At 37.5% G+C, this 14450-nt stretch overlaps 1 protein-coding gene across 5 annotated transcripts in view; it reads right to left on the bottom strand.

Annotated features, from left to right (window-relative positions):
• Window positions 1–14450, bottom strand: part of SPON1 (spondin 1) — a 329330-nt gene that overhangs the window by 198753 nt on the left and 116127 nt on the right. The window lies entirely within an intron of this gene.

Consider the following 14450-nt stretch of genomic DNA (forward strand, 5'->3'; position numbering starts at 1 on the left):
ACACCCTTTCTAAAGGGCTATGACCCTTAACAAAGGTTACATTTTGGATAATCAGTTGCTCTTACTTTTATTTACAGCCCTGTTCAATTCAGTGACATCTTGCCATGGCCGCAGTTGCTGTGGATTAGCACCCTCTGAGAAACTGGCAACAGAGAAGATCAAGAATGTTTTGATGTTTCAGAGTTTAAATTAATAAATAAAAATAAGGCTCTGTTATTGCAAAATGAAGTAACACTTCGGAAACCCCAAAGAGTGCATCTCACCCAAGTGAAACTTATTCATGCTAATACTAAGAATGTTATCAATTCCCTCAATTCCCAATGGAGATAGTTTAAAAAAAAAAAAAAAATTCATACACAAATAAATGCTGCATGTCTTTGCTTTTCAAACATTAAAGCACAGTATGTTCATTAAATAACATCTGTTCTTATTATAACCCATTATAATAACTTTTACCAAAAACATCCTCCATGTTTTTTAATTATTAGCAGATGAAATGTGCTTAGAAATATTTCTTCAAGCATGTAATCGCTGTGATACTGACTAATTAATTACTGTGACTAGTTCCATTCTTAACCAAGACAGCACAGGCAACTAAAGGAGTCTGTTGCCACACACATACATGCTTCAGCATATGTTGCATAGCCACATGAAAATCCCACAGAATTCTACATGAGCTGGAATCCAAGCTGCTTCAGCTTCCTTGAAAAGCTTCCTTTAAAGCTGACTAAAACCACATTTTGTTTTCTGAATATTCATTTCATTTTCTACTGTCACTTGTTTGCCTTTTTATCTCTGCATGAGAGGGGGATATTCTGGGCTGATAAGGACTCAGAATTACCATTCTGAACAGTTGTCTGTCCAGATGGAATCACCACAAAGAAAACGGGTTTGCTTCAGCCTAGGATCATCTGGAAAAAATGTTCCTGATTTGGACTGCAGGTTGCTGTACAAGCAGTAAATCATGCAACAGTGGATTGGAAGCCAAGCAAAAAGGCCATTTAACACGTACAGCTGGGCCTCTTCTGTTTTGAACAGCAGTGCTTTTGGAAGAGAGCCTGAAGACAAGACTAAGGAGTAAAAGAAAGAGAGGAGAGAATAGCCATAGCCCCAGTGAATGGGAAGGCATGAACTCAAAGGCTTGCTGATACGACATGGATAGAGGAAGGATGGTTTTGCACATACTTCTTGATTCTCCAATTTCTTTTCTGTGCATCTTTTGTACTTTGACAGTTGCATGCCCTGAAATTCAGACTTTGCCAGATAATAACCTGGAGGATCCAGATCTCCTGGGGAACTCCTGGGAGCGTGACAAAGAGCTAATTTCAGAGGGAAGAAATTTAAGTTGATGAGTACATACTTCAGGAAGGAATTCCAGTTAGAAGGCATAATCCTTAGCATCAGACCCCAGAGAGCATAGTTTGAGCTACAGTTGATACCTTCCTAGGGCAAACTGGTCTCAGTAATAAACAGCACCCAAAGACTGGATATAGATCTGCACCTGAGTATACATCCACAGAGTTTCCAACAGACACTGACAAACTGCAGTACAGGTTTGGTTCTTGAGGATGACCAGTCATATTTCAGCTTAAATGACAAATGCCTCTATGTAACCATTCCAGATAAGGGAAAGAAAACTCACTTATTTTCCTTCTCAGGCATCACCAAAACAGCTGTTCAGTGAATTCTGGTCTATACGTATACAAGCCCAAAATTTTGATTTCTCTTGCAGAATTTTTTGTGCATCACTGAAGAAGGTCACAGAAGACCAAAAACAACACAAGTCTTGCATTCTAGCCTGAGTTTTCAGATAGAGGATTTATCACAAGCTACACTTCCAACAGTAAATACACTTGACATTTAGTTGCTGAAGTGATGTAAATATAGGGCCCAACAGAGTCATTTTTATGAAGTGGAACTACACTTCAGAATGCACAGCAACAGTGAAATTCATTTAACCAAATAGAAAAGAACCATCTAAAGCTGACAAGGGATGTGAAAAAAGGTTGATACAAAACATTTTAAAGATTATTTACTAGGTATCCCTGAGGACTGGAAACTATCAGACCAAAGAGCATTACCATTCTACCTAAGAGATTCTCCGTGTAAGACATTGAAGTTACGCTGCTGAGACATCACTGTCCATTAGAATCATTTTGATATTCTCGCCTAGTTTCCCCCACTATGATATTTCACCCTCCATACTTGCTCATTAAGTCCGAATACTTGTTTACCAAAAACACGTCATGCCAACAACAGATCTGGAGTTCAAATTTGTACAATGAATACGATCAAGGAAAGAAAACTCATTGAATTCTCTCTCCTGGTGCGAGCTCATTTACGTGTATTTACATAATGTTGCTTTGAAAGCCAGTGAAGTGATACTGTTTTTGAACCTCAATGGATTTTCTGTATAAAATCTAGCAATTATCCTTAACAGGTAAACCAAATACCCAGTAAGAAAGACAATCTAAGCTCAAACAGTATGAGAAAACTTCCCATGTCCTCATAAAGGTCTCTTTTTTTTTTTTTTTTTTTTTTTTTAATTTTTAAATGCATTTTTGATAGCAGAAGCATCTCATTAATAACCCGTTCAAAGACTTATTTTATTTTTATATTAAAAATAAGCAAGTTTTCTTGCAATTTCACAGCTGTTGAGCTTCAAGTTATTCAGAGCTTCATGTCACAGCTCATCACCCCTCTAAAACCTGTGGCATCAGGCACGGATTTAAATTTACTATCTTTGATGCGAGTAATGACCCCTCAGTAAATGAGCAGAATTCATTATATGATTTTATCCCACACAGAAACACCTTTTGAAAGACAAGGTTTCAATTCCAGACATTTGAACACGATCTGTAATCAACCATTAGCACTCCACACAAAACAATGAAATCTAAAATCTTTTCCAAGAGAATCTCCTAATACTTCAGGCAAAGGTCACCAATACTTCAGGAAAAGCCACTCCATTTGAATTAATTAACTGTGAATGCAAATTAAATTCAGTATATGTTTCAAAAGCATAGGCCATATTACGGTCAAGAAAAATAATACGACCTAAATGTTTGTTGAAATTTCAAAAGCAAGGAATTCCCAAAACTTCACTAAATACAATTCCGAGAAAGCAATAGTGTTTACCTCTGCCAGAGTGTGCGACTCAATGCAACAAGCACCAAGCTAATCTCAGCCATTATTTGGAGACATTCCTACCAATCCTGGCAAATAGCTTTATTACAAGTGAAGAACTATGATCTAATCCAAGCTGAGGATTTATTCCGGAACCAGCATGTTTAAAACCTCAACTACTAGGAGTATTTTACAAACTGCTTTCACTCTTACAATATCCTTAATTGCATCTAACAAGAGCAAGCAAAACAAAATTGTCTGGAGATACAACACTTGAATCTTCCTACCGCCTCTAGAAAACACAAACGAAACTTCAGTATGAAAAAGAACCTGCCTTCTTGTCCTTGTTATACCTGCATCTATCCTCTTACAAATAAATTTGGAGATGTCACTTTAGTCTTCCTAAACTGAGCGAGTCTTTCCAGGCTAAATCTACACAGAAATGAACTCTGGTTCCCCCACTTTCATTTCTTACTTTCCTTTTTAGATGAGTTTTCTATGTGAAAAATTCTGGGACAGCAACTCCTTAAATTTTTATTTTGGATGGTAACTGAAATCATCTGGGACATCCAGGACTTGAACAACAGTTATTACAGTTCTGTGAGCTACCTCTAGAATACTTGTTTTATGGACACTCCATCCAGCTCACGTTCAACTCACACTGCCATCCATATGCACCCAATGTCAACACTGGAAAGTCACTTCACTGTCCTTTCGTTTATCTTTTCATCAAAGAAGGGATATAATTATCTATAGTGGAGTCCTAATCTTGGCTGGGGTGATAAGAATCAATTATTAACCCTGTGCCAGATTCAGATTTAAAAAAATAAAGAGGAAAAATAAATGTGCAGAGACAGAAGTAGGTTGGTTTTAATGTGCATTTGCATCCCCAAATCCCACCTCCTTAAGGATAATGTCCATGTTAACCATGTTTCAGTGTTTTATGTACTATCCTTTGAGATTTTAGAATCACTCAAAATCGAAACTAGTAAAAGCTTTCCTACTCATGCATTATATAGCCTTAAATGCACTAAGAGGACTTGGATTTGATTTCTTTGTTTGGAATTAGTTTCACCATTTGGAAGCACTCAATGCTGCTTCGAGAAAATCCTTCTGATGGTGAATTAGATAGTAATCAAATTTCTCAAGCAGTACGGGAATAACTTGCATTTCCTACTGACAACGGAGATCATGCGATGCACACATAGGAAGCTGACATATTCAAGATAGAAGTTAATCATCTTAAAGAATTCTGCTGCGTACCCAATGCAACATGTGGACTTTTTCCACCCTGAATACAACTATTCAGACATTGAACATCTCTCCTCCACAGTAATTGCTGCTTTTTCTCTAAGACTGCCAAGCATCTTTGTTTCAGTTTTTCAGTTAGGCTGACTTTCGCCTTTAGAAGGCCAAAGATGTCAGAGCTATTTTATTATATGTCAACTTTCAAAAGGAGACATTACTTGCATGTAAACATTCACAAGTAAGCTGTGCAATAAGCTATCAAAATTATACTCAATATAATATCTTACTGATGGAAAAGAATTAATCTTGTATTCAAAATCATTACAGAGAACCTGAAATACTTTTTTGAGGAAGCCAAGCACTCAGAAGGCCTTGCAATCATCTTTGTAACTAAAAAGGAAAAAAAAAAAAAAAGCCTGAGAAGGAATCCACACCTGTGCTTCTAAGATGATTGTTACTCAAAAGCACTGAATAAAAAAAGCTGGACATCACATCAGAACAGCTACTTTAAACATAATTGCTAAAATGAGTGTCTTCATTATGAGACTTAGTAATTGATATGCATCATCATCATCCAATTAAATTCATGATACTGTCATTTTCATAGAATCCTTAGAGTTGGAAGAGGCCTCTGAGGGCCCTCTAGTCCAACTCCCTTGCAGTGAACAGGGACACCACAGCTACATCAGGTTGCCTTGCCAGTGGCCTGGGAGTCAGACTGTAGAGTTCCCCACATGCACTGATGCCATTTTCAGTCCTTTCTTCCTCTTCCTTTTCTCCTTCTTATCCTTTTTTGAAATTCAGTAGCTCTGATTCTATTTTTCCCCTGTATATTGCCATCAGCTACAACGTACAAAGCCAGCTCTTTCTAGCACCTTTACACTCTACAGGAGTTTCCACAAGGTGGGCAGACAGAAGTTCATAAAATTGCTGTTTCAAGCTCATTGCAAGTTGGAAGCCTGGGCAGAGCACACAAAGCCCAGGCTGCCCTGCCCAGACCTCACCAGGCTTGAGTTCTGTGCTGCACTAACTCTTCCCACCTCTGCCAAGCGCTGACCATGTGAGCATCTCACCAGAGCATCAGGCTTGACTTACTCTTTCCTTCCCACTGCTCCAAATCAATTCCAAAACGCTTAACATTTCCACTTTGATCAGCTCCTAAACTATTTTGGCACTGCATTTGCCGTTTGCTCCATCTCTCTTGCTGTCACAATTTCCTGCTCTTGTCTCTCTAGTAAGTCATCTGCTGCTTGCTCCTCTGTCCTAGGAAGTCTGTGGCATTTCCTAGTCCATGGATTCCATTTTTTATTCCTTTACCGCAGTATCTTACCTATCAATCATGAAATCTCTTCCTCACACCGTATCTGCTGATTGCACTGTTCACATCTTTGGCCCATTCCCATTGTCTGGCTCCTCACTTTAGACATTTGTTCTTCTGCTTCTCTTATACTTGCAGTTCCGCAGGTTTTTTTTGTTTGTTTGTTTTAAACTGACTCCCACGGTCATAAGCTCCTTCCAAAATTGCCTCTTCAGATGCACCCCCACTTATCACCTGCAAAGGATTTTATTTTGAGTGAACTGACTAAATGCATCAACCCTTTTCTTCACCTCCACCTCCCCTCCGTTCCTTTCTTCTTTCCATTTTTTCTTCCAGCATACCATACAAATACATTTCTCATCTGCTCTCCTCTCTAATCCTTCCACTTACCAGTGATATAAATTCTTGCTTTGGATTTCTCTTCCACCCACTCTCACTTTGTCTTTAGGAAGAAAATATTTCTTCTGTCTGTACAACACAACACAGCGCCTGGCCAGCTATCAAAATTTCTCAAAGCTATTAGCTCTGTTTAGAAGAAAAATCTTTATTTTCTCTGAGACAGCGAAGAGATGGATTTTATGATTTTTAAACCCTACTAGAGTATTACATAAAGCTATGACAAACTAGGGTAGTTTGCTACCTAAATTTCTTGGAAATGTTTACCGTGCACTTGTGCAATTAGAACGCCCACGTAATGCTAAAAGAAATAATTAATAACAACCTAATTTCCTTCTAAATGACTAGATTATATAAAGGAATGTTTTTTGGGGATTTCTGAAGAGTCTGTTCTTTTCAGTGTCTCAATAAAAGAATCTGTTATGTTTTGTTAATGCCAAAAGATTTATGTATTAAGATTTTGTATTGATTTGTAATGTGTGGAAAATTACCATCTTCAAAAATGTGCCACCAACACCTATCTTAAAATCTACCTTAAAGTAAACTTGTGATTTAAAAAGCTAGCAAATGCATTTGATGTGAAAAACAGTGGGACTGCTGGCTGAGTTCTAATGACCTGAGCCATTTCAAGATCATCAATAAGCTCAAGGTTGCTTCAGCAACTCATCTATGACAAGACCAGAACTACATCACAGCAAGGCAGCCACAACTATTTCTGTCTCCCAGACAGACCCTAAATCACTTTAAAGGTCTGGTCTGTCTCCTCCGGATCTAATTGCTACAGAACCAGTAAATTTCAACATATATCAAAACTCAAATATTCCTCTCATTGTTACTTATTAGTTTCACAAACATCCAAGATGGAAAAGGTTCGCAAATCATCAGTTCAGAAGCTCTTTCTTACCCTTCCCCCCCCCCCAAAACCTTGATTTACACAATAAAGAGCTAACATGATTTAAAATAAAATAAAATAAAATAAATCATTGATTCAAATACAGCTTCACCTAAATAGAAATCCAACTGCCATCCAGGAAGAGAAAATTAAAATACATGGTATGGAAATGGCATTACGTGGTTCACACAATAACAGGAATATTTCAGAACACAACGAAACAGTAAACACTCTATAGATCCAGTGTAATGTTTCTTATGCATACATTATTATTATTTATTCCTTGAAAAGTACAAGTGCTCACAACATCCCCAAAACAGCTCACCTTAAGAAAACCTCATGCTTTTAAACCTTGCAAACAATCAGGAGGGTGTAGCACCCAATAGGTAATAGAGGGACTTGGGTGGGTCAGTACTTGATTATAACATCACATCATTTGATGTTAGCTCCTATTTTTCTCATGCGATGCTTTGCCTACTTAGACATTCAAGCACTGTCAGTATCTTCAGAGAATACCTGGCCCAGGAGAAATTTACCTGGGGTCTGTAGATCTATTTGATGTAAGCACCTAGCTCCCACTCCTCCCAGGGCATAGTTTCCCTGGGAAACTATGATGAAAAAGACTTGATGCAGCATCTGTACTAAAAGCTGTGAAATTCTCTTACAAACAGTGCTGGCATCACATGCACCTGAGCATGCAAGCACTGACAAAATAAATGAGTCCAGCACTTGCAGAAAAAATAAAACGCATTGCAAGTAAAAAATCATTTTAGAAATTACTTCCTCTTCAAGAACACATTTATGAATATGCTTTATGAATTCAGAAATTAACTAAATTGCATTATCATTTAGCATGTATAGTCTCTAGCTTTAGCATCAGCTACCTTTTCAGTTTTATATGACCTATGGCAGCCCTGACCCAAGATGTAACTGGGATCTCATCCTACACCTCTATCTTCTCTGAGCACTACTTTTCAGACGTTCAGTGCAGGCCCTGTGCAGGGCCAGTTCAGTGCAGGGAACTGAAAGAAGCTTTTGATTTCTGAGAAGCAAACCTCTCCCAGCACTCTGAAAACCTGACATCACATTTACCTCTCCTGAAGTCAGCAACTGATGGACATGTGGATGCTATCCTTTGCCTCAAGGCAAAGATCACACTCTGCTATTGCTTATTCCCTGCCATGTACACTTGCATGACATCTGTAAAGTTTTGCCTGCCATTGTATCTCAGGACACATAAAATGACTACATGGATGCAATTCACTTTAATGATTGGTCCTGTTCTCTCATACTTGGAACATATTATTCAGTCAATTAACTTTGCCACTCTTTCCTTTGAAGTGAAAACGCCATGAGAAGTCTTTCAAATCATAGAATATGAAATTGATTATTTTTCCTTTGCTTTATTACCACAAGGTACTGTTTTGCCCTTGTCATACAGTCTATTAATGAATAGACACTCGAGAGTGCAAAATATTCAAGCATGTAGGAGAATGGTAACCTGCAGGTCCATAAAGAGGTCAGTGAAAATTAGAACAGTTCAGTTTGAAAGACCTTTCAGAGATCACCAAATCCAGCTGCCCAACCACTTCAAGGCTAACCAAGAAACACAGCGTGTTATTGACAGCACTGTCCATATGTCTCTTGAACACTGACGTGTATGGGGCAACAGCCCCTCAAAAGGAAGCCTGCTCCAGTGTTGGACCACCCTTACAGTACTGAAAAGTTTCCAAAAGTCCAGTCTGATCCTGCACTAGCGCAGCTTTGTGCTGTTCTGGTGCCTTGCATGCTGTGATAAACAGGAACAGAAGATCATCCATATGGCATTATAATATTTTCTAATATAATTACATATAAAAGCTTTAACTTGCCTAAAAAGTTAAGATAACTCAAAAACTCAGTTTCTGTTGCTGTATTTTCAACTACAAAGGATACTTCTGTAATAAGTGTTAATATTCTTTCTAAAGCAGCAGAAGAAAATAGGGGAAAAAAAAAACGAGGGCAAAGCCACGATACACAAGCTCACACAGACCTGAAGCAAGAAATGTTGGCTGACTTCCATTTAGTCATCTGAAAACATTCACTGTGCCCTACGTGGTGTGTTGTGCACTGACAATTTCAGAAAGTTTTCAAGATCTACTTCTCAATATCATACATCAAGCTGTTATAAAAATTAAGATCATCAGCGGTTACTATTTTTCATTGAAACGTACACTTCAAATACAGGAAAAAATTGTCACACATGGACTCTCTTACTCATGATCTTAATTCAGCTAATTAGTTTAAGTGGCAGACACCATCACTCTTCCTATGTTACATAATACTCAGGACAAAATCCACAGCACTTCTCCTTTGTCCTATCCCTTAAGTTATCTGCGAAATGCTTCATCACGTTGAGTTAAAGACACATTTTGTATCTCTAGCAAAGACTACCACGTGCTGACATTGAGGATAAATAAAAGCTTGTGCCTCCTGCAATGTGGTTGTGGGCACAAACATCATTGAGGCCACCTGGCTTAGCAGCTGAAAATGAGACTGAAACCAAAAGGGCCCTTCCAGCCACTGGACTGCACTTGGCTGCTGCCAGCTTGACACAGGCTATCCTGTTTGACACACTGTACTTCAAGCACAAGCATTGTGCACAGAAGTCAGAATTTGTTTTTTAACTTGATATTACACAAATATTTGTGACTCAGTTTGCGATATGAATACATAGTCTGGCCCACCACTCACTGACAGTTTCGAACACTTAAGAAGTAAAAGCACGCAACTAAATAGAATATCAGCAAACTTCAGAAACAGAGGTAGAACTGCAATCAAAAGCATTTGCTTCTGAAAAGCAGAGCCAAGAAGAAAAGCTGTGAAAGGCCATGAAAGGCATTTCATTCATTCTTAGCCATTGTACGCCTTTTTAGGTGTGATATAGGTGAGAGCAGGCAAACTGCAGTAAGACACTGCACTGGTCTACATCTGAGAAAAGCATGACAGCTTAAGGGCTGTTCTCCAGTAACATAAAAGTCAAAGTTTCTCTCTGATTGGTAAAAACAAGAAGAAATTACAAGTAAGCTGCAGCATTTAAATGAGTGCTTACATCTGTGTGACAGAATTGGAGGCCTAAGCAGAGCTGGAGGAATGGACATGACAGGAACTTGCTTTTGTTGCAGAGGCAACATTCTGTTGCTATGTTCTACTCCTTTCTGTGCTAGATGCAAGGTCTGTGTGTACTTACGATCTTATAGAGAAGTGTCAACCACCTGCATAATCACTTACATAAAAAAAACACATCTGAATATGTCTTTCAGACAAAGGACCCAGGCACAAAGGCTGTGTCCTAACTGGAATCCAAATCCAATTTTACCAAAGCAAGTCCATGTTCACTATAGCAAAGCAGCCATCACAGATCACTTAAAGTTTTCATGCAGAACTGAGGATTGGGAAATACATAGAAAGGAATTCAGATGACATGGGATTTAAAACATCCAGTCTAGTCCCAAAAAATATCTGCATATCATACTCCCAAGTCAGGTTACTTTGATTTCAGAAAGCTGAAATATAACCACACTGCTCTTTTAAATTACTTGATCTGCTGAGCAAATATGATACTGCCTGTCACTACTTTGGAACTTCTCACTAGAGATTGCTGTATTGAATATTTCAGAGCATTTTCTAAAATTCCATAGAATCATAGAATTTCTCAGGTTGGAAAAGACCTTCAAGATCATCAAGTCCAACACAACCTAACCATACTGCTGGAACTAACAATCCTCCGCTAAATCACATCCCTGAGCACCACATCCAAACATTATTTCTATTAATGATCTATTCAGCAAAGTAAGTCCAGTTTTCTCGTCAGTTTTTGCATCCTACTGCCTAAGCTAATTATTTTAAAGCATGCCATAGTTGTGCTCTGAACATGAAACTTTAATCAAATAAAAGCTATAATCAGATGGCAACCGGTGTTATAAAATATGCCCGGTGGTAAGGAATACGGACAAAAGGATCTTTCTCTTGTTTTCCAATTTACCATGTTCAGCTTGCATGAAAGACCTATAAGCTTCTTGCTGCCTTTCTAAGATTAATGTTAGTTTAAGGAAGATCAATGATTCTTTAGCCATCAGCAAAGGGAAAAAATCTTTCATTTTTATATCCCACTTGCCAGTTTGTCACAGGTAAAAGTGAGTATGCATTTGGGTCTGATAGGCTCATAAATAAAACTAATAGTGACTAGAGCAATACAGTTGGAAATGCTAAAAATGTTTTATTTTTATTTCTGCTGCTTTCCTCATTCCAACCTCCCAAGTACCTCCAAAGGATCTATAAATTTCAAGCACAAGATGTGCAAGACCTCCTGTAAGAAGATGTCTTTCAGTTGTCATCCCTCAACACAGATTAACCTGGTATGCAGCTCTCTAAAATCTTTCCAAGGATTTCAGCAAAGCTAATATTTTTTTTCTATAACTTGTCTTTGAAGAGAACAATATACTTGGTTTCCATGGCTATTCCTAATGTAAAAATGCACACTTTTTTCATTCATTACAAAATGGTATTATACAACCTACGGATTTACTTTTAGTTAGTATTTCACACTAATTACACCCAAAGTATTGTACATTTTTTAAAACATTGAATGTTTCACGTTGTCTGATGATAGAAAACAGTTTCCAGCCGAAATGTAAAAGACTAAAATCATTTATTCATGAAAGCAATCACCAAAGAAAAGACAACGTGAAACCCAAGAGAAGAAAGGAAGTAACTTTTTGTAAAAAGAGAGATGTGGATAATGTCTAATGACAAACATGTCATTCATTGACAACTGTGCTGAACAAAACAGTTTTTCAGACAAGGAAGATGGAGGCTAGGGAATAGATCTCTATTTGGTGGGAGAGGAGGAAAACAACAAAGACAAGGCAGGCATTGATATCGTTTGTATGATTAATCACTCCTTTTAAAATGCACACGCACTTCCAACGATACATATTTTAGTTTTTTGCAGCAAATATTTTTCCCCCAAAAAGCACAGAAGGAAAAGATTGATCTTCTACAAACTAATCAAATAACAAAATTCTGGCAAAAGTGACATTAGAAAACAACAACAACACAAAGTTATATCTCAATTCCAGAGAAACTGATAGCAACATCAATTAAATGATTTTACACTTTAGCAAGTCTGTAGTTCTGCATTTGTAAATCTTCTGTATCTATCTTACTCAATTATAATGACAGAATCAATTCTAATCCTGTATAATTTTTTCCTAAGCTTCAATCATTTGTTCCACAATTGCTATATATCACAGGATGCAAACTGATGTAATGTTGGAGTACAACGCAGCTGAATAATTTCCTTTCAGTTTCTTTCACAGAATAAGTACCATATACTTCATATACACAGCCATGTGATTTAACTATTTATTTCTTTCAAGAAAGCTCAAGGGGTAAGTTATTAAATATGCCTGCAAGCACCCAAGAAAATATGAAAGGACATTTCATAAGGTCTAAAGACAATGCTTATAAAATCACAAGGGCACAAAAACGACACAGGAAAGATACTTCTCAGATGAACTGTTGATGAAAACAAGGGTTTGAGAAACGTGGCTGTTAGTTTACAAGCTAACCTGAACAAATGCTAATAAATCCACAAAAGAAAAGCAGATACCAAATCAAACGGGGCTTCACAAGTTTGAAAACGGTCCACATAATTAAAACAAGTAGGGCAGAATTAGATAACAGCAGAGTATATTTGATACATTAATAAATGAGTCAACATCTGCCAACGTCATCTACAATATCTGCGTGGCTGTAAGTGAGCATCATTCTTTTTAAATGCATTTGACTGAGAAATCCTCAGTTACTGAGACTAAAACCCGCAAAAGCTGAGCAGCATCCTACACAAATTCTAGCACCACTTCAGAAAACCAAATGGCAGAAGGTGGCAGTTACCTTGAACTGCTGAAGAAGAGAACATGGGATGAATTCAGCAGCCTGGGAAGCTCTTAATGGTATAGTTTAAAGCATACCAACAAGAACCTGACAAGTCAAAGAAAAAACAGACCCACTGACATGGAAAGGGTGATTACCACGGTGTGGATGCATTTAAGCCCTAGAGTACCTGCTAAGCATATGCTTACCCCAAGCTTCAGTTTCACGCCTCTGTTACGGTTCAAAGGGCAGTCTGAAGCTATTTCTCATTGCTGTTAGTTCTACAGAGCTCAAACAGTAGGAAATAGTGGCTGACCTGAAAACAAAGGTCTTTAACACTTTAGTTTTATTGCCTTTCTTGCTCCCATATTAAACCCTCAATTTTCAAAGCCTTGACAGTTTCACATGCAAACAGAAAGCTAACTGAAATCTAGCTAATTTATTATACATACTTCTATAATAGGATTTTTTGAACTCTTGTGAATACTCTGCTTTCACATTAATGAAATAGGTAAAACTAAAACAAAAGAATAAAAAAACATTACAACAGAGTCGTTTACAACAGAACTACTTCATTTTGCCTTGTTATTTCTTGCATCACACATTACTGCATGATGAACTAAAATAATGTGCAAATAGAAAATGTCTTTTTTTAAAAATATTACTATAAGTGCAATACCTCTCTACTACAGTGATTTTCCAAAAAAGCTATAGGAGATGGTTTAGAAAGAGGCTATATATATTTTTTACTAAGCTATTTCCCTGCATCAAAGTACTGTGCTTGCTCCAGCAATGAGGAAGGCAGACAGGAATTGTTCAGAAGACAGCTTACATTCTTCTTGAATTCTGGCCCAAAAGATGTGCAAATATTACAAGAGCAAGGTTTAAGTATATTGGTGATGGGTGGGATTTAAATGACTGGGACATGTAATTCCTAAACCAAACACTAAATCTCAAAAGCATAGGATTTTGATAAGGAGTCATAGGAAATTCTTTTTCTGCTGGCATTTAATAGATTTCTCATAATTTTCAGTCAAGAAAACGTTTCACTCCTCAGATAAATTAATGTATAGTTAATCACATGATGTATGCTTTGTATTTTTAGTGTTTGGATGGCACATTAGATGCTAAGAAACACTTCATGGGCATATCATTGTCTGTCTGCTTTAAACAAGATGAGTAACTGGTTGGGGTTTTTTAATTATTACTGTTAAGAACTCCTTTCCAGTCCATAAGCAATACACTTAGCAGAACTTACATTTCAAGACCACAAAGAACACATTTGATGGAAGAGCTGCATAATCAAGGAGTAGTGGGAAAAAGAAATTTAAGAATAATGTAAACCAAATCAGAATTTAGAAGAGAAGCGTTATTCAATTTGGAAATAAAACTCAAAGAAGGCAAAAAGACCGAACTTATCTTTAGTAATAGAGCCAAGAAAATTCCCAAAGGAATATGGAAGCGTGGCTTAATGGGAGTCCTACATTGAGCACACTACTCCAGGTTACATCCTATACTGACTGACAATTTGTGGCCATCCATACTTAGACAAAA

The sequence above is a fragment of the Lagopus muta genome, chromosome 6, assembly GCF_023343835.1.
Source record: "Lagopus muta isolate bLagMut1 chromosome 6, bLagMut1 primary, whole genome shotgun sequence".
In the NCBI taxonomy this organism is placed as follows: domain Eukaryota; kingdom Metazoa; phylum Chordata; class Aves; order Galliformes; family Phasianidae; genus Lagopus; species Lagopus muta.